The sequence below is a fragment of the Entelurus aequoreus genome, linkage group LG20 (genome assembly GCF_033978785.1).
Source record: "Entelurus aequoreus isolate RoL-2023_Sb linkage group LG20, RoL_Eaeq_v1.1, whole genome shotgun sequence".
Taxonomy (NCBI): Eukaryota; Metazoa; Chordata; class Actinopteri; order Syngnathiformes; family Syngnathidae; genus Entelurus; species Entelurus aequoreus.
This window is the reverse complement of record NC_084750.1, coordinates 32,709,195-32,729,897: the sequence shown is the minus strand read 5'-3', so window position 1 is coordinate 32,729,897 and position 20,703 is coordinate 32,709,195. Positions and strand designations below refer to the sequence as shown.

Here is a 20,703-nt window from a genome sequence, read left to right as displayed (position 1 = left end):
TGACACACACACACACACACACACACACACACACACACACACACACACACACACACACACACACACACACACACACACACACACACACACACACACACATATATGTATATACTGTATATATACGCACACAGTACAGGCCAAACATTTGGACACATCTTGTCCTTCACAACAAAGCTGATGGTGCCAACCCCATTGATAAAGCAAGAAATTCCACTAATCAACCCTGATAAGGCACACCTGTAAAGTGAAAACCATTTCAGGTGACTACCTCTTGAAGCTCATCGAGAGAATGCCAATAGTGTGCAAAGCAGTAATCAGAGCAAAGGGTGGCTATTTTGAAGAAACTAGAATATAAAACATGTGTTTCAGTGATTTCACCTTTTTTTGGTTAAGTACATAACTCCACATGTGTGCATTCATAGTTTTGATGCCTTCAGTAACAATCTACAATGTAAATAGTCATAAAAATAAAGAAAACCCATTGAATGAGAAGGTGTGTCCAAATTTTTGGCCTGTACTGTATATATATATATATATATATATATATATATATATATATATATATATATATATATATATATATATATATATATATATATATATATATATATATATATATATATATATGTATGTGTGTGTGTGTATGACACTAGACACAGGAAGGTTTTGGGGGCTAAAAGCCAAGGGATGTGAATGAGATCCAAAAGTGTTTTTTGGCTTTTGTTTGATATCGCATTTTATTTTGCTCAAACAACTGTAGGTAATAATATGGAATATTATTTTTTTTTAAACTGATTTATGGTATAAAGCAGTGATTCTCAAACTATGGTATGCGGGCTCCATCGATAACATGTATTGGTGTAAGTATCAGCAACAGGGGCCAGTAATATATGTACTTATAAAATACTTACGTATACAATACTACATGGTCTAGCTCCATCCTATCTTGCTGATTATATTGTACCATATGTCCCGGCAAGAAATCTGCGTTCTAAAAACTCCGGCTTATTAGTGATTCCCAGAGCCCAAAGAAAGTCTGCGGGCTATAGAGCGTTTTCTATTCGGGCTCCAGTACTCTGGAATGCCCTCCCAGTAACAGTTAGAGATGCTACCTTAATATAAGCATTTAAAGGCCTACTGAAATGTGATTTTCTTATTTCAACGGGGATAGCAGGTCCATTCTATGTGTCATACTTGATCATTTCACGATATTGCCATATTTTTGCTGAAAGGATTTAGTAGAGAACATCGACGATAAAGTTCGCAACTTTTGGTCGCTGATAAAAAAGCCTTGCCTGTACCGGAAGTAGCGTGACGTCACAGCTTGTGGAGCTCCTCACATCTGCACATTGTTTACAATCATGGCCACCAGCAGCGAGAGCGATTCGGACCGAGAAAGCGACGATTTCCCCATTAATTTGAGCGAGGATGAAAGATTTGTGGATGAGGAAAGTGAGAGTGAAGGACTAGAGGGCAGTGGAAGCGATTCAGATAGGGAAGATGCCGTGATAGGCGGGTGAGACCTGATATTCAGCTGGGAATGACTAAAACAGTAAATAAACACAAGACATATATATACTCTATTAGCCACAACACAACCAGGCTTGTATTTAATATGCCACAAATTAATCCGCATAAAAAACACCTCCCCCTTCCTGTCCATATAACCCGCCAATACAAATGTATAACCATTGAAATATGTCAGGAAAAAAGCAAACACATATTCATCAGTTGTATATATAGATCACCTAAGTCAAGTATAGAAACATTTGAAGAATGGATCAAGGCAACTTACATGGACAATGGTCAAAGAATAATGTTCTTATGTGGTGACTTTAATATTGACTTATTGAACCCCAACAAGCAAAAGTCTATTGATGACTTCATTGATACAATGTACAGCATCAGTCTATATCCTAAAATCACAAAGCCAAGCAGAATCACAGGACAATGTGCCACGCTTATTGATAATATTTTTACCAATGATTTTGATAATAACACTACAAGTGGTCTACTTATAAGCGACGTTAGTGATCATCTGCCAGTTTTTACAATATATGATGGAAACTACAAGAAGAACATGGAAGACAAAAGGACATTTCGAAGACTATGCACAGAGAAGAGGATGACTGCCTTCAAAATTGAGCTACAAAAGCAAGATTGGGACAATGTGTATAATGAAAAAGAGGTTGATGAAGCATATGAACATTTCTTAAACAGGTTCATAATACTTTATGACAAATATTGTCCATGGATACAACTCAGTAACAAGCAGAGAAAGAATAATCAACCATGGATGACAAAAGGATTAAAAAATGCTTGTAAGAAGAAGAATACACTATATAAAAAATTTATAGCACAAAGAACTATAGAGGCAGAAATTAAGTACAAAAAGTATAAAAACAAGTTAACAGACATACTACGATCATGTAGAAAATAATATTACAGTGATTTATTGGACAGGAACAAAAATAATATGAGAGCAACATGGGGCATCCTCAATAGCATTATTAAAAATGGAACTAAGAGGGACTACCCTCAATACTTCTGTAGTGGAAAGTCCAGGTTGTCAATGAGAACCAAAGTAGATTTAACACAAGAGTTTTATTTTACTCATAATCAAATGGTACAATGGTTGGGTTGAGTTGTCTAGCACACAGAAAGTTTCCCCCCCCGGGCGCGCCCGTCACCATGCAAAAGAAGATGGTGCCCAAAACACTGTCTTCGTTTGGCTTTATCCCTTTCTTATCTCTCTTGTTAGTGCGTCAATGTCTTATTTTGTTTTCCCTATCTGTTCCATAACAACTCGAATATTTTAGACAGTCAACACATTCAGTTAGACAGGTTGGCACGACTTAAAGTTCACTTTTGTCCCACAGAAGAGGAAGAGAAATCAAAATGAGCATACATTTTTGACAGACATGAACTATAGGTCAAAGGTCAGAAATTCTACTACATACCCGCCTTCCAGGGTCTTAAGACCCTGGACCAAAACAATTTCTGATATAGACCACTAAATTAAATCTCTACCGCAGATAGAGGCAAAAACCTCAATGTTTTTATACGAGGCAAAAATTCCGTCTATGACCCTCCTTCAGAGCGATCGCTGTTACCAGCCTGCAGTAAAACCATCTCACAGAACACAATTAGTGGCCTACCCTTTGAGTTAGTAACGTAATACCAAAATACTTTGATCATGAACATAATTAGATGAATATATATATGCTTATTCAAGATGTATTTTCACATTAATAATGAATCAAACAAGATCTGGTTTACCAATTGATTTTGTACACACAACTGAATTTCGTATGAGTCCATGTTCGATTAGTGCTCGTATGGATGGCTCAGTGGTGCCTCAGGCTGGTGGCCTGCCGACACCTCGTTGGGCTTTTGGCTGCCTTGGTGAAGAAAGAGATCCACTCAAACAGTCTGTCTCTGTCTGTTCTTGGGGTGTGGTTCAGTCCATTGGGCAGACTGTTTAATGGCATGTCCGTGCTGGCCGAAATTGGGGAAAAGTATGGGGCTTTGGGGAAGGCGGGGCAAAGTATGGGGCGTTGGGGCTTTGGTCCAGGCCCTCGGCTTGCTTCAACGCCTCCTCGCCGCTTCGGCACTCCCGACACCTCCTTCCAGGGCTGCTGGAGTCCCGATGGACATATTGGCTGGCAACGTTAGTTGTTCTCGTCATCGCTGGCAAGGTGTTGTCTCTCCTCTCGGTTCCTTCCAGTCGGGTATCGGGTGTTGGTCCTGGATTGGCTTTGACCGTGCCCCTCTTAGCGAGTGCAAGGGAATCTGGAGTGGCTGCTTTCATCCTCAAATCTGCACAGAGGAACTGGCACACAAATTCTACATTTTGCAAACTTACCATTTTGGTCTCATGGTCTTTCCACCTTCCTAGGAAGCTGCTGGTCCTGAGAAGTGCTGATCTTGTGACTGAAGAAGATAACCTGTTTTCTTAAAATAGGTGCCGTTGTTTGACCTAATCTTTTTGGGGAAACCATGTCGGGATATTAGATCATTCACAAAATATTTAATTACTGGATTGGCACCCTCCTTTGAGGGTGGGGTTGCTTTCGCCAACCACTGCAATTGTCAATCTAAATCACTACGTTCCTTTATCCTTGTACCGGATTGATCATATCGATTAAATAAAACCTCAACACGCTCAAACTTGACCCAATCCAAACTCACCTCCCCCCTCTGTCCCTCTCACAGGGACAGTGTTAGTCGTAGTAATAGTAATAGTAGTAGTAGTAGTAGTATTAGTAGTTTCAGAAACATCCAAGAAAAAGAAAAGACAGCTGATAGTCAAGTGCAGCAAGAACAGAGGCGGAGGACAGGTCATGTTTGAGGTCACTGTTCGCTTTTGCAATAGTACTTTGATATTTTACAACACCTAGTGAATTATTGTGGCCTCAATAATTCACTAAATAGTTGTATTTAATTTAGTCTATCTATGATGGGACAATGCACAGAAACATTAAGTTCAGAAACAGATATGTTCTGTACTAGATTATATCTAAATAGCTACTTTCCATCTGTAGTCCCTGGCTACCTAAATTAAAGGGATCCACAAATCAAGCAATAAAATTATGACACTAATTAATCATAATAAATATATACATTCATAATAATCAATAATTAATCAAAAATAATCATACTGTAGCATGTATTCAATTATAAGAAAAGTCACCAAATGCCCCTTCATGGACACATACTTACCATACAATACAACCACACCTTATTTACATCATCACACAAAGACCATACATGCTCTTGTTCACATCTGTCATCATTCGTAAAAACAACCAAGATTTTAACAGCCATACCTCACAATTTACAACAAAAATGCTCTCATAGATAAATATAATACTCATTAAATTGATGTGTCAACATAATGCTCCTCTTAGTGACCGTCTGAGCAGCCTTGATTGCTCCAAAGCCACTTTTTAATTTCAAATTTTCTATTCCTTTTGTTATAACGTGGAGAAGGCTAATTGGTCTGTACATGTTCTGGTCTTCTTTATTTCCTGCTTTATGGATTTAATCATTCTTGCTCGCTGGCAAACTCTCTATTGTTCCTTTTTGCAGCTTTAATTAATTCTAAGTGAAAGTCAGCCTTAGACTTCCGCATAAACATTGTAACTTTTGTTCCTCCAAACTTTTAAATCATACGATCTGTATTTAGACCTGTTTTTTAATTGCTCTTATGAGAGCTGAGTCCTCATGTCTTTATTAGAATCCAATGGTATTTTTATTTTAACACTCTTCTTTCTGGTTTTGTATTCGTGTATTTACAGATGTTCTCTTTAATTTTTGTCATCCAATTGTAATTCTAGTAGGGCTGCTTATCATTTGTATCATATAGAAGCCGTTTATAATATCCTTAAATTTCTTTCTACGTGTTTTATTTAACCAGTCCAGATTAACGTCCTCCATGACGTTACTTCTGTCATACTATGCTGTTTGAGGATGTCTGAAAATGAATCAAGAAAAATGTCTTTAGCTGTGGTCGGTCGGTATACTACAATTACCTTGAAATACATTTCTGAGGAAAATGTGATTTTAATTTCAACATACTCAAATTGATCTACTTTTAATGTTTTCCCTTTCATAAATCATAATTCCTCCCCCCTTTGTCACTCGATCTGTCTTTTCTGTAATCTTGTCCCCCGGGACATTAATTAGAACGTAAAGGTGTTGTGGGTTTTAACCATGTCTCTGATAGACACGGTAATCCGGATTAGAGTCTGACAGTAACTGCTGTATTTGTTCAGTATATTTCCTGTGGTAGAAAGTTTATTAATGCGGACACGTTTGTTACTGAATACTTTCTACAGACTTCTGTCTCTCTGCGACTTTGTGTATGTAATAAACAACTATAAATATTTGATATGCTTGAATTTTGTTTTAGCTCAGCTGTTGTGTAGCTGCTAGCTCTTTGTAGCCTACAGCAGAAATGTCCAAATTGCAACCAATAGCTATGTTTTTAACAGACAACCGAGATAATTGATTTGCGTATCGGTTCAATCAGCGGCAGCTACGCCCTGTTTTATCATTTGACCTAAATTTTTTTTTTGTTTCGTAGGCAGGACAGAGAGCAAAGGAACAATGTGGGTCATTAGTTGTCCATCTTATACCTTTCTAATTGTTTTAAGGATAGTTCACATGAGCGGCCATACCTTGAGTCCCACCATATATAAGAGTCAAAATGCTCCTATTATGAGTCGTCTAATTGGTGATCATACACTTTGGCGGTTTGGGTGGCAGGGCACACGGACGCACCTCCGTCAGCCAGTGCTAGGACAGTAGGAGCAGTCCCCGTCTTCCACTCATTCCTGGGAGGCGTCCCCAGTAGTTGTCAGCTGATGTCGTGCTGTCAGGCAACATCAGGAAGTTCCTTCTGTGCAGTATTGAATTGTCAGGGCACAGTTCGTAAGCAGGTCATTACAAGGTGTGTGCAGGTTGACCACAAAGGAATGCTTCAAAGATTGTGTTGAACATTGTCCGTTGACACTTATGTCCAGCAGGGGTCTGTTTGTATCCTGCTGTTCGTCCTGCTGTCACACCTGTATTTTTTGTGAGCATGTTCTGGCTACACCTTGGAGCTTGTCTTGTTCAGAGAAGCTGGCAGTCCCCCGGCTGCATATCCTTTCCACCCTCGCTTGACCTAGCACAACCGTGGCTATCACCCAAGTCCGTCTGTATGGTTTTACGTTTTGTTGAGGTTTTTTCCTCCAGAATTTGGAACTCAAAACATGTACACCCATCGTTTTCATATCCTCTCGGTTAGTTCAATTTGCATATCACGTTTTTTTTTTTTTTTTTTTAAATTACAGTCTTAACTATCCCATTAATTGCTAATCAATAACCTTAATTCAAAGATTATACGTACTACTTCTTGTGTATTTAAGTACCCTTTTAATTCACTTAAAGATTATCTATAAGTTAATTTAAACAATCATTTGTCTATCAGTAGGCGCGAGCAAGCTGTCATGCTTGCACTCTGACCTCCTGCTGTGCGTGATACTCTCCAAAACAAAGGAATGTTTTTATTCACGTTTCTCCTTATCTTTCAGCTAAATCTTTTAATCTTTTAACTTTTAACGTCCGTACTGTGTTTATTTTTATTGTCTGCATTTTAAAATATTTAAAATCTCAGGTACCCCTTGGCATACCTTCAAGTACCTCCCTTTTTTGTCCGGGCGGAAACACCATACCCTCATTTGAGAACTACTGGTTTAGCCTATGAAAAATCCTTTGTCTCATACATCATTACACTGTACAACTCCTCTTTGGGGGGCTAGGATGACAGGGAATGCAAAACAATAACAGTGCAATACTTTTTTTTTTTATATCATGGTCGTTAATGCCTAGTTTCTCTTTTAATAGAATCTATTTTGTTTCCATTTATACCCTTATTAGTTACTGTTTACTTTTTAGTTCTTCTTCCAAAGGGAACTCTCCTGAAGGAATCAATAACGTTTTATCTGTCTATCTATCTATCTATTACTAACCCGAGCACAATTCATGACGTCATGCTCATCTTGCAGACAGTTATTTTCATTTAGTTTTATTCTCTATTTGTAATTCTACATGCACCAATGTCACATAGAAATTTGCTTTCTTTGTTATTTATTTACATTATTATTTCTGGTTTACTTGCTGTCTGTTTACTTAAGTTCTCATATTTTGGTCTGTCTTCCTTCTGATTAGAATTTGTTTAACGCTTCTCTACGTTTTGTTTTGACAATGGCGCTGAGTGGCTCTTATCTGTACTTCTTCAGACTCTATGTTTCACAGATGCCCTTAGATGTATTAGAATATAAATTTAACTTTTATTTTATTGTGTGTTTATTCCTAAAAAAATAAAATGTCAATGTATAATCAATTTATCTTTATCAAATTTAAATTCAATATTATTAATTTATTTGTTGTATAACTATTAATTCCAAAGTTACAGTGTGTCCTAATCTATGATGTTCGTGCGTGTGTGTTTGTCTCAACTTCCACACAGAAACTGGATGGATCAGATAAGCAACAAGGCTGTACCAAAAAAATATACTAGACATATAAATTAATGATGAATTAAACAATGTTTCAATGTCCCACAATCCGTATTTATTTATTGATAATTAACCGTGTAATTTTCCATATATCTATTATTTTACTGGACTTAGCAAGCACCTACTACTAGCACACTCTACAGACCGAGAATAACTGTTCAACCACACTTAGTAATGCCAAGCTAGATGCTAACCTAGCCTTACTATGCCTCAGTAAGCAAACTTTTGCTAACCTAGCCCAATGCTATGCTAACACAATGCTAACCTAGCTCAATGCTATGCTAACACAATGCTAACCTAGCTCAATGCTATGCTAACACAATGCTAACCTAGCTCAATGCTATGTGTCACTCCTCTTCGAACTAATGCCTCACGCAGCTGTCATTCACACAGCCTCGTCACACGCACACACTCTTATCTCAAAATGTCTCCCAGCTCTTTTTTTTTTATATGCGTCACACAGTCACTCACACACAGAGAATTTACCAGCGAGCAAGAGCTGGTAAATTAAAACAACTGTAATATCGCACAGTCACAATCACCAGTATAGTTAAAAACAAATTCAAATGACTGGAATTCGCTCGCAGCGCCCACGAGGGGGAGCCTCCCTGCTTAGGCTGCTGCCTCCGCGATCCAACCTCTTGATAAGCGAAATAAAATAATTATATGGATGGATCATTCACTCATGTGTTTTCTGTACATAACTTTGTCTATTTTCTCACACGCACACACATAACCAACAATTTCCCAGCTCTTGCAGATCAGCGTGGGTGCGAAAAAAGCGTGAGGGAACTCTCACAAAAGCATGTGGGAGATTTAAAACAGATAAGAAACCAGGTGCTACACAAAAGTTATTAAAATACGCAGATATATATATATAAATTTAAAAAACACACATTTTTATCCCACAAAACACTCCCCCCTGGTCCGGACCAATATAAACAACTAATGCACGCGTGCTTTTGTGGAATCGGCCGTCTCATAACACACACACGCAGGTCATTCTTACTCATATAATGGCGATTAACCCATTCAGCGGAGCAAATCCTGCTTTTCCTTCCTGACCAACACGGATAACAGCCTAAGGCGCTGTAGAATTACCAGGAATCACCCTTCAATTTCTACAGTACATCGTGTCTGGTCAGTCCATATAGTTTCACCAAGGCTCTACCATATGGAGCCCTTACTCTATCCATCTATACTGCAGCAAATTTCCAAATTCGTGACAACTTGGCTCAGTTGATCTCCTTTACCGGAGTCACTGAACGATCACCTTATATCAGGCTTTTTACCCGGCTGCAGCTTCCACATAGACAGATACGTAGGACCTTCATAGACGTCATAAATTTGTGTGGGCCAAATGTCACATCAGTTTAGCCAACCTTGCCTTAAATTTCGCTGTGTCCAACTCCGGCTAACCATGTACTTGCAGAAAAGAAATTTTTCGTCTCACATCGTCTATGCTTCTACACTCCAAACCACCAAAATTCTATCAACAATCCCCATTTGTTAAAAACAAGAGATTACAAGTTTTCAACAAACACACAGACAAATGATCACATATAATACAACTCAAACCAACCAACACATGCCTCAGTCTAGGTTGTTTTTGGAGAACTATCTTTTATGAAAAAAAATTGCAGTTTTCATCTTACCGATCCCGTCTCTCTTCAGACAGACAACTTTTACACAATAAGCAAAATAGCTTACCTTTTATTAGATGCGCGCGTGCAAGCGTTGTCTGCCTGAGAGAGAAGCCGGGAGCGGATGTTGATTTGCAGAGTTCTGGACCATCCTAGTTCGTGACGCCAATTTTGTAGTGGAAAGTCCAGGTTGTCAATGAGAACCAAAGTAGATTTAACACAAGAGTTTTATTTTACTCATAATCAAATGGTACAATGGTTGGGTTGAGTTGTCTAGCACACAGAAAGTTTCCCCCCCCGGGCGCGCCCGTCACCATGCAAAAGAAGATGGTGCCCAAAACACTGTCTTCGTTTGGCTTTATCCCTTTCTTATCTCTCTTGTTAGTGCGTCAATGTCTTATTTTGTTTTCCCTATCTGTTCCATAACAACTCGAATATTTTAGACAGTCAACACATTCAGTTAGACAGGTTGGCACGACTTAAAGTTCACTTTTGTCCCACAGAAGAGGAAGAGAAATCAAAATGAGCATACATTTTTGACAGACATGAACTATAGGTCAAAGGTCAGAAATTCTACTACACTTCTTAGATGAAAATATTTTAGATAATAATAAAATAATAGATGAAAAAATGACAACATAAAGGAAGTAGTTGAAAGCTTCAATAATTATTTTGTAAATATTGGACCAAAATTGGAAGAAAGGATTCCAGACCCAGTTCCATGGCGTGCGACTAAACTTGAGGTTTTCCATCAAGCATGGAGTGATAGTTTAATAACTTATAAACGCATGCTTACCTCAGCTAAAGCTAAATACTACTCAAATCTCATCCACCTCAACAAAAATGATCCTAAATTTTTGTTTAGTACAGTAGCATCGCTAACCCAACAAGGGACTCCTCCCAGTAGCTCCACCCACTCAGCAGATGACTTTATGAATTTCTTTAATAAGAAAATTGAAGTCATTAGAAAAGAGATTAAAGACAATGCATCTCAGCTACAACTGGGTTCTATTAACACAAATACGACGGTATATACGACGGACATTGCCCTCCAAAATAGTTTCTCTCTCTTTGATGAAATAACACTGGAGGAATTGTTAAAATGTGTAAATGGGACAAAACAAACAACATGTTTACTTGACCCAATTCCTGGGAAACTTATCAAGGAGCTTTTTGTTTTATTAGGTCCATCAGTATTAAATATTATAAACTTATCACTTTCCTCTGGTACTGTTCCTCTAGCATTCAAAAAAGCGGTTATTCATCCTCTACTCAAAAGACCTAACCTCGATCCTGACCTCATGGTGAACTACCGGCCGGTGTCCCATCTACCGTTTATCTCGAAAATTCTCGAAAAAATTGTCGCACAGCAGCTAAATGAACACTTAGCGTCTAACAATCTCTGTGAACCTTTTCAATCTGGTTTCAGGGCAAATCACTCTACGGAGACAGCCCTCGCAAAAATGACTAATGATCTATTGCTAACGATGGATTCTGATGCTTCATCTATGTTGCTGCTTCTTGATCTTAGCGCCGCTTTCGATACTGTTGATCATAATGTTTTATTAGAGCGTATCAAAACGCGTATTGGAATGTCAGACTTAGCCTTGTCTTGGTTTAACTCTTATCTTACTGACAGGATGCAGTGTGTCTCCCATAACAATGTGACCTCGGACTATGTTAAGGTAACGTGCGGAGTTCCCCAGGGTTCGGTTCTTGGCCCTGCACTCTTTAGTATTTACATGCTGCCGCTAGGTGACATTATACGCAAATACGGTGTTAGCTTTCACTGTTATGCGGATGACACCCAACTCTACATGCCCCTAAAGCTGACCAACACGCCGGATTGTAGTCAGCTGGAGGCGTGTCTTAATGAAATTAAACAATGGATGTCCGCTAACTTTTTGCAACTCAACGCTAAGAAAACGGAAATGCTTATTATCGGTCCTGCTCAACACCGACATCTATTTAATAATACCACCTTAACATTTGACAACCAAACAATTAAACAAGGCGACTCGGTAAAGAATCTGGGTATTATCTTCGACCCAACTCTCTCGTTTGAGTCACACATTAAGAGTGTTACTAAAACGGCCTTCATTCATCTCCGTAATATCGCTAAAATTCGTTCCATTTTGTCCACTAGCGACGCTGAGATCATTATTCATGCGTTCGTTACATCTCGTCTCGATTACTGTAACGTTTTATTTTCGGGCCTCCCTATGTCTAGCATTAAAAGATTACAGATGGTACAAAATGCGGCTGCTAGACTTTTGACAAAAACAAGAAAGTTTGATCATATTACGCCTATACTGGCTCACTTGCACTGGCTTCCTGTGCACCTAAGATGCGACTTTAAGGTTTTACTACTTACGTATAAAATACTACACGGTCAAGCTCCAGCCTATCTCGCCGATTGTATTGTACCATATGTCCCGACAAGAAATCTGCGTTCAAAGAACTCCGGCTTATTAGTGATTCCCAGAGCCCAAAAAAAGTCTGCGGGCTATAGAGCGTTTTCTATTCGGGCTCCAGTACTATGGAATGCCCTCCCGGTAAAAGTTAGAGATGCTACCTCAGTAGAAGCATTTAAGTCTCATCTTAAAACTCATTTGTATACTCTAGCCTTTAAATAAACTCCCTTTTTAGACCAGTTGATCTGCCGTTTCTTTTCTTTTCTTTTCTGCTCTGCTCCGGGGTGGACCGCTAGCCTGTCCATCAGATGGGGACATCTCTACGCTGCTGACCCGTCTCCACTCGGGATGGTTCCCGCTGGCCCCACCATGGACTGGACTTTCGCTGATGTGTTGGACTTTCACAATATTATGTCAGACCCACTCGACACCGAGGATGTCGTTGTGGCTTGTACAGCCCTTTGAGACACTTGTGATTTAGGGCTATATAAATAAACATTGATTGATTGATTGATTGATACCATAGAGCGAAATCCCAACTCCATGTTCCTCAGTAATGTGACACAGGAGGAAATAGTTACAATCGTGAAAAAATGTAAATCTAAGACTTCAACTGATTGTAACGGAATTGATATGGAAACGATAAAAAAGGTTATTGAAGAGATCTCAGGACCATTAATGTATATTAGTAACCTATCATTTCAAACAGGTACATTTCGAAACAAAATGAAAATAGCTAAAGTTGCACCAATTTATAAGACTGGAGACAAACATCAATTTACAAATTATAGACCTGTTTCTCTACTTCCACAATTTTCTAAAATCATTGAAAAACTGTTCAATAACAGATTAGAAAGTTTCATAAATAAAAATAGAATACTCGAAGAGAACCAATATGGATACAGAGCTAATGTTTCAACTTCAATGGCTTTAATTGAAATTACAGAAGAAATTACCAATGCAATAGATAGTAAAAAATGTGCGGCAGCGGTTTTTATGGATCTAACTAAAGCATTTGACACAATTAATAACAATATTTTAATAAAAAAACTAGAACGATATGGCATCAGAGGGTTAGTCTTAAACTGGATAAGAAGTTATCTAACCAACAGGAAACAATACGTGAAGCTAGGCGAACACACGTCTACAACGCTAAATATATCCTGTGGTGTACCTCAGGGATCAATACTAGGACCTAAATTATTCAATCTCTATATAAATGACATTTGTAAAGTTACAAAATATTTAAAGTTAGTATTATTTGCGGATGATACAACAGCGTTTTGTTCAGGAGAAAACACACAGGAGATAATACAAATAATAACAGAAGAAATTAACAAAATAAAAAGATGGTTTGACAAAAACAGACTATCGTTGAATCTTAGTAAAACTAAAATAATGCTATTTGGTAACAGTAGAAGAGAAAGTCAAACACAAATACAAATAGACGGAATAGAAATTGAAAGAGTAAACGAAACCAAATTTCTAGGTATAATGATTGATGATAAATTGAACTGGAAATCTCACGTAAAAAATATACAACATAAAGTTGCAAGAAATACGTCAATAATGAATAAAGCAAAACATGTTCTAGACCAAAAATCCCTTCATATTCTCTACTGCTCACTAGTGTTACCATATCTGAGCTACTGTGTAGAAATATGGGGAAATAATTACAAAAGTACACTTCATTCATTAACGGTGTTACAAAAAAGATCAGTTAGAATAATACATAATGTTGGATATAGAGAACATACAAACCCTTTATTTATTGAATCAAAAATACTGAAATCCCATGACATAGTGAATTTGCAAACAGCTAAAATTATGCACAAAGCAAACTATAACCTGCTACCCAAAAATATACAACAATTCTTCTCAAAAAAAGAGGAGAAATATAATCTTAGAGAAAAACGTCATTTAAAACATTTGTTTGCACGTACAACACTTAAGACCTTCAGTATATCAGTATGTGGAATTAAATTATGGAATGGATTAAGCAAAGCAATCAAACAATGTACTAATATGATACACTTCAAGAAACTCTTCAAACTTAAAGTGTTTACAAAGTACAAAGAAGAAGAACCATGACAAACATTCCAAATTAATTTAATCCATCCATTCATTCATTCTTAAAGTAATCTTACTTATCTCATCATATGAAATATGACTTACTTCACTAATTATTATTATTAAATTCTTACTATTATTTATTTATTTATTTTTATTGTGATTACTTATGGAGTTTATTGTGAAAAAATTGTGAACAGGAAGTGAACAAAAAGTTTTGCAACTGTTATGTAAAGAAAAGGGGTAGGATTAAATAAGCTCTGCTTCTTCCTACTCCTTTTCGAACATGTTGAAAAGAAACTGGAAATTGTGATGTATCATGTTGTATGCTTGCATGTTCGAAATAAACTCAAACTCAAACTCAATACAAATCAAACACCCGTACAACACACTCAATCCCCACAGCCCAAAGTACTGTTCACCTCCCCAAAGTTCATACAGCACATATATTTCCCCAAAGTCCCCAAAGTTACGTACGTGACATGCACATAGCGGCACGCACGTACGGGCAAGCGATCAAATGTTTGGAAACCGCAGCTGCGTACTCACGGTACCACGTCTGCGTATCCAACTCAAAGTCCTCCTGGTAAGAGTCCCTGTTGTCCCAGTTCTCCACAGGCCAATGGTGAAGCTTGACTGTCATCTTTCCGGAATGTAAACAATGACTTAGACTTAGACTTAGACAAACTTTAATGATCCACAAGGGAAATTGTTCAATGAAACATCGGCTACGTGTTTGTGTTGCTGCAGCCAGCCGAAATACACCGCTTCCCACCTACAGCTTTCTTCTTTGCTGTCTCCATTGTTCATTGAACAAATTGCAAAATATTCACCAACACAGATGTCCAGAATACTGTGGAATTTTGCGATGAAAACAGACGACTTAAGCTGGCCAGAATGGTGTCCCAAAATGTCCTCTACAATCCGTGACGTCACGTGCAGGCGTCATCATACCGAGACGTTTTCAGCAGGATATTTCGCGCAAAATTTAAAATTTCACTTTAGTAAGCTAACCCGGTCGTATTGGCATGTGTTGCAATGTTAAGATTTCATCATTGATATATAAACTATGAGACTGCGTGGTTGGTAGTAGTGGGTTTCAGTAGGCCTTTAAGTCCCATCTTAAAACTCATTTGTATACTCTAGCCTTTAAATAGACCCCTCTTTTACACCAGTTGATCTGCCGTCTCTTTTCTGCTCTGCCCCCCTCGTCTGTGTGGAGAAGTTATTAGGTGACCGCAGATGAGGCACTAGCTGTTCAAAGTCGGGACCCGGGGTGGACCACTCATCTGTGCATCAGTTGGGGACGTCTCTGCACTGCTGACTTGTCTCCACTCAAGATGATCCCCTGCTGGCCCCACTATGGACTGGACTCTCACACTTTAACTAGATCCACTCGACGTCCATTGCACCGGCCCCCTCCAAGGTTTCTCATTGTATCCCATAGGGTTGAGTTTTTTCTTGCCCTGATGTGGGATCTGAGCCGAGGATGTCGTTGTGGCTTGTGCAGCCCTTTGAGACACTCGTGATTTAGGGCTATATAAATAAACTTTAATGATTGACTGATGTAATTTTTGGTATTGGACCAACATGTGTGGTATCGCCCACCCCTAATATGAACATAAATCCATACTTTATTCGGGTGTGCATACTGTATGTCTGTGTCTCCCCCACTTGGTGGAAATAACTTAATTTACCTATTTTCCCCTCATTTTCTGAGCCCGAGACCACTCTAGGTTAAGAATCAAGAAAATGACACTGACAAGTAAAATACCCAGATACCCAAAAAAGTTAAAATAGCACGTTTCGCACAGGCCCTGATAAACATTCAACAGCATAAGATACAGGCGTGACTTGTATTTACCATTTATGGCGCCCATCGTCTGTTTGTAGTAGCGCAGCACTGAATTTGTCACTGTTGTTAAACATCCTTAATTATTTCCAAGACTTAACCACCGCACACAACAATGAAGTTTTTTTGTTTTGTTTGTTTTTAACTCTATGAGGGATCCTTACTATTTAAAACAGTTTCAGTGCGCAATGCACTGAGCTGAAGATGGGTTGTTTTTTAATAATAATAATAATAATGGATTAGATTTATATAGCGCTTTTCTAGACACTCAACATGCTTCACAGAGAAGTGAGAACCCAGGGGAGGATTACCTCCAAATTCTTCAGGACAACCTAAAATCATCAGCCGGGAGGTTGGGTCTTGGGCGCAGTGGTGTGTTCCAACAGGACAATGACCCGAAACACACGTCAAAAGTGGTAAAGGAATGGCTAAATCAGGCTAGAATTAAGGTTTTAGAATGGCCTTCCCAAAGTCCTGACTTAAACGTGTGGACAATGCTGAAGAAACAAGTCCATGTCAGAAACCCAACACAATTAGCTGAACTGCATCAATTTTGTCAAGAGGAGTGGTCAAAAATTCAACCAGAAGCTTGCCAGAAGCTTGTGGATGGCTACCAAAAGCGCCTTATTGCAGTGAAACTTGCCAAGGGACAGGTAACCAAATATTAACATTGCTGTATGTATACCGTATTTTCCGCACTATAAAGTGCACCGGATTATAAGGTGCACCTTCAATGAATGGCCTATTTTAAAACGTTGTTCATATATAAGGCACACCGCATTATAAGGCGCATAGAATAGACGCTACAGTAGAGGCTGGGGTTACGTTATGCATCTATTAGATGGAGCTGCACTAAAGGGAATGTCAACAAAACAAATAGTGATTGTACTGACACTTCTACTTGCTGCTCTCTGTTCAACAACCCACTGTTCGAGTTTGTCCTCCAACTGTAGCCATCTCGCTTTGTTCCCTTGGAAACTCTGTTTAGTCTTCTTTACTTGGCGCAGGTCATCATGTTGCTTCCTCCACTTCCGCACCATTGATTCGTTAATGTTAAATTCTCTCGCTGCTACTCTATTCCCGTGTTCTACTGCGTGACTGATCGCCTTGAGTTTAAACTCTGCGTCGTAAGCGTGTCTCTTAATAGGAGCCATTTTTGGGTATTTACATAAAGTTTAGGTCTCGCAACTACGGGACTTCATAAGCAGCCGTCGACTTCATTTTCCCCCGAAGAAGAAGAAGTTCTTCTTCTACGGTAAGCAGCCGCTGAATTCTTTTCCCCCATAGAAGAAGAAGTGCTTCTTCTTCTACGGCAGGGGTCCCCAAACTTTTTGACTCGGGGGCCGCATTGGGTTAAAAAAATGTGGCCGGGGGCCAGGCTGTATATACATATATATATATATATATACAGTGGGGCAAAAAAGTATTTAGTCAGCCACCCATTGATTGTCAATGGGTGGCTTACTAAATACTTTTTTTCCCCCCTGTATATATATGTATGTATACATATATACATTGTCTTTATAATCCGTTTTTTCATTTAACATCAATTAACATTGATGTTCATCAACATAAAGCATTGTCACGTTATCGATGGGAAAATTCATTTTTAGACAATATGATTTGCCTGAGCGGCTAGGAGACACCAAGAGTAACAAGCGGTAGAAAATGGATTAGAAAGGAAAGATAAAAAAAATAAAAAATACAAAAAAATACAAATTAAAATTACTTGGGACTTCCTGTGGGCCGGATTTTGGACGCTGGGGGGCCGGATCCGGCCTGTTGGCCGTAGTTTGGGGACCCCTGTTTTACGGTAAGCAGCCGTAGAAGGGAGAAAATGAAGTCTGCGTTCGTTACCGTAGTTGCGAGACCTGTTGTGGCTCAATATTCAGAATCAGAATCAGAATAGTTTTATTGCCATTGTTTGAGAACGGGTTCACAAACTGGGAATTTTTCTTGGTGCAATCATGCAACATAAAACACATATAACACATATTTGGTCCATATATAAGGCGCACCGGATTATAAGGCGCACTGTCAGCTTTTGAGGGAATTGGAGGTTTTTAGGTGCGCCTTATAGTGCGGAAAATACGGTACTTTTGACCACATTTTTGGTCACATTTTCAGTAGACCCATAATAAATTCATAAAAGAACCAAACTTCATGAAAGTTTTTTGTGACCAACAAGTATGTGTTTCAATCACTCTATCACAAAAAATTAAGAGTTGTAGAAATTATTGGAAACTCAAGACAGCCATGAGTTTCTCTTTACAAGTGTATGTAAACTTTTGACCACGACTGTATGTTTTGAAATGATCAAATTATGCTACTTTTAAATTATTGATTGTACAAATAGGACTTTTATCGTACGCCTGGCAAGGCTGAATAGCTACCTATTAAAACCCACATGGGACAAAAAAAAAACCTCCAGCTTGTCTTGTGGCAAAAGAGCAGCTATTCACCTGGTGAGTTCAGGGTGATCAGTAAAACATAGCACCTGTCAGGAAAAAAAAAAAAGTGTTAAAAAAAACCAGATCTGGTTGCTTCATGAGTTGCCGATCAGATTTAAACGTCTCATTATTCTGTCATGACTGATGAATCGACTCCTTTTCAAAAAGGAGTCGTTTTTTTCCCGCTCACTTGGGGGATAACTTGACCTTATATGTTGCGTGTCAGCAACTTTGTTCAAAGGTGGCGACTTGATATCAACTTGGCAGACTTTGTGTATGTTTTACAGAGTTCTGTCGCATCGGATAAAGCCTGGCGGCGTTCAAATCGTTTACATCATGTCACCTTGTGGTATGGGTCAGAGGGCCAACACTAAACACAATCAATGGCTGGCCCTCTCGCCTCGCCTCCAGGACACACAAGCAAGGTCCTCGGTGCTTGTTGGAGCATGTGTATGTGAACGTGTCACGCTCCAAAGCCGCTGTTAGCGAGTCCAAATAAATGGAAACTAATTCAGCCAATGGGGAACGAAAGCACCGCCACATGGTACTTGACCCCCCGTGACCCCCGGGGTTTGACCAACTTGCTGATTTATTTGCTTTTGTTTGTTGCTTCTAGTGTTCCAACAGTTGACAGAGCTGCGGCCGTGAAGTAAACGGCACTTTATGTTTCCACAGTCAGGCCCTTTCTAACTCGCACTATTTGGTGTTTTCAAAATCCTGCACAAAAAAAACCTGTGGAACCGTATTAAATAATTTTGGTAACACTTTAGTATGGGGAACACATTTTCACCATTAATTAGTTGCTTATTAACATACAAATTAGTAACATATTGGCTCTTAATTAGTCATTATTAAGTACTTATTAATAGGGATGATGTTTGATAAGAAATTATCGAGTTCGAGCCCATTATCGAATCCTCTTATCGAACCGATTCCTTATCCATTCTCTTATCGAATCCAGATAGGTTGTTGTATATGGAAAAAAACACTATTTGGTTTAACAAAAGCTCACTTTTATTTTATAAGAAAAAAATAAAATTGACTGTTACTCCCCTAAAAAAATAAAATAAATAAATATTGACTGTTGTTACCCAAAGTATATTAAGTGGGATTTTTCAGAAAAACAAAAATATACAGTAACACAAAAACAACCTGTCTCTGTGATCACTATAGGTGTATAAATAATAATATAGTGTTAAATAAAATGAGTCCCTTGGGCACAAAACTGAAAATAATACAGCTCTCCAAAAAGTGCACTTCTGCTGTTATTGGAACATACTAACTACACACACAGGCGGACAGCTAACAAACAATCCAAGACGTCTAATAAAGTTCCAAAGCAGATTAATCCATTTAGGCTCTTTATTGTTGTTGATCTTGCTTTGTCTTTTCCTATCTTTACTTTTGTCTTGCACTGGACTGTTATTTATTTATTTTTTAAACTGCAATACACACAATGACAAATGTATAAGCTATGTGATTCAATTAACATACTGAAATGTAATACACAATATGTAAATATTAGCTTCACACAAATATACAGTACTATCATCAAACAAATAATTCTGAGTGTTGAAACTATTTTGATGGTGGAAATACACGACTGGCAGCCATTTTAAGTCCTCAAAACAGTGCACAAAAATTGTTTTTCAATGAACATCTTACTATCAAATGTAACCACTTTCCACCTTAATATTGAGTTACATAAACACGTTAAACAGTTTACTTACAGACTTATCTTTTCCAAGGCTTGTAAGAGCTAACACAACTAGTCTACTTCTCAATTGTCTCATGAACTGGACTAACATCGTCAACACGGAAGTGCCCAAACTAATGACGCGTAGTATTTTCATATCGCCACAAGGTGTCAGTGAGAGTCTACAATCAAATGGGCATAACATTGCCATTTTGGTATTCGTTCCCAGGGATTCGAATAAAGAACCAACTCTTTTTCTTTACTATAGTGGCCTCGATAACGGGAACCGGTTCTCAAAAAGGGATTCGAGTCCATGGAACCGGTTCTTTTCTTATCGAACAACCGGGAGAATCGGTTTCGAGCATCATCCCTACTTATTAATGCCTTATTCTGCATGGCCTTATTATACAACCAGTAAGCCATTAACTAAGAGTCTTCCCTCAATAACCTCAGAATTATTGCTTATTAGTAACCCTTACCCTAACCCTAACCCTTATATGTTACCCAAGTGT

At 38.5% G+C, this 20,703-nt stretch overlaps 1 long non-coding RNA gene across 2 annotated transcripts in view; it reads right to left on the bottom strand.

The window, feature by feature from the left end:
- The window catches only part of LOC133635674 (uncharacterized), a 111,801-nt gene that overhangs the window by 31,780 nt on the left and 59,318 nt on the right, over positions 1 to 20,703 (bottom strand). The window lies entirely within an intron of this gene.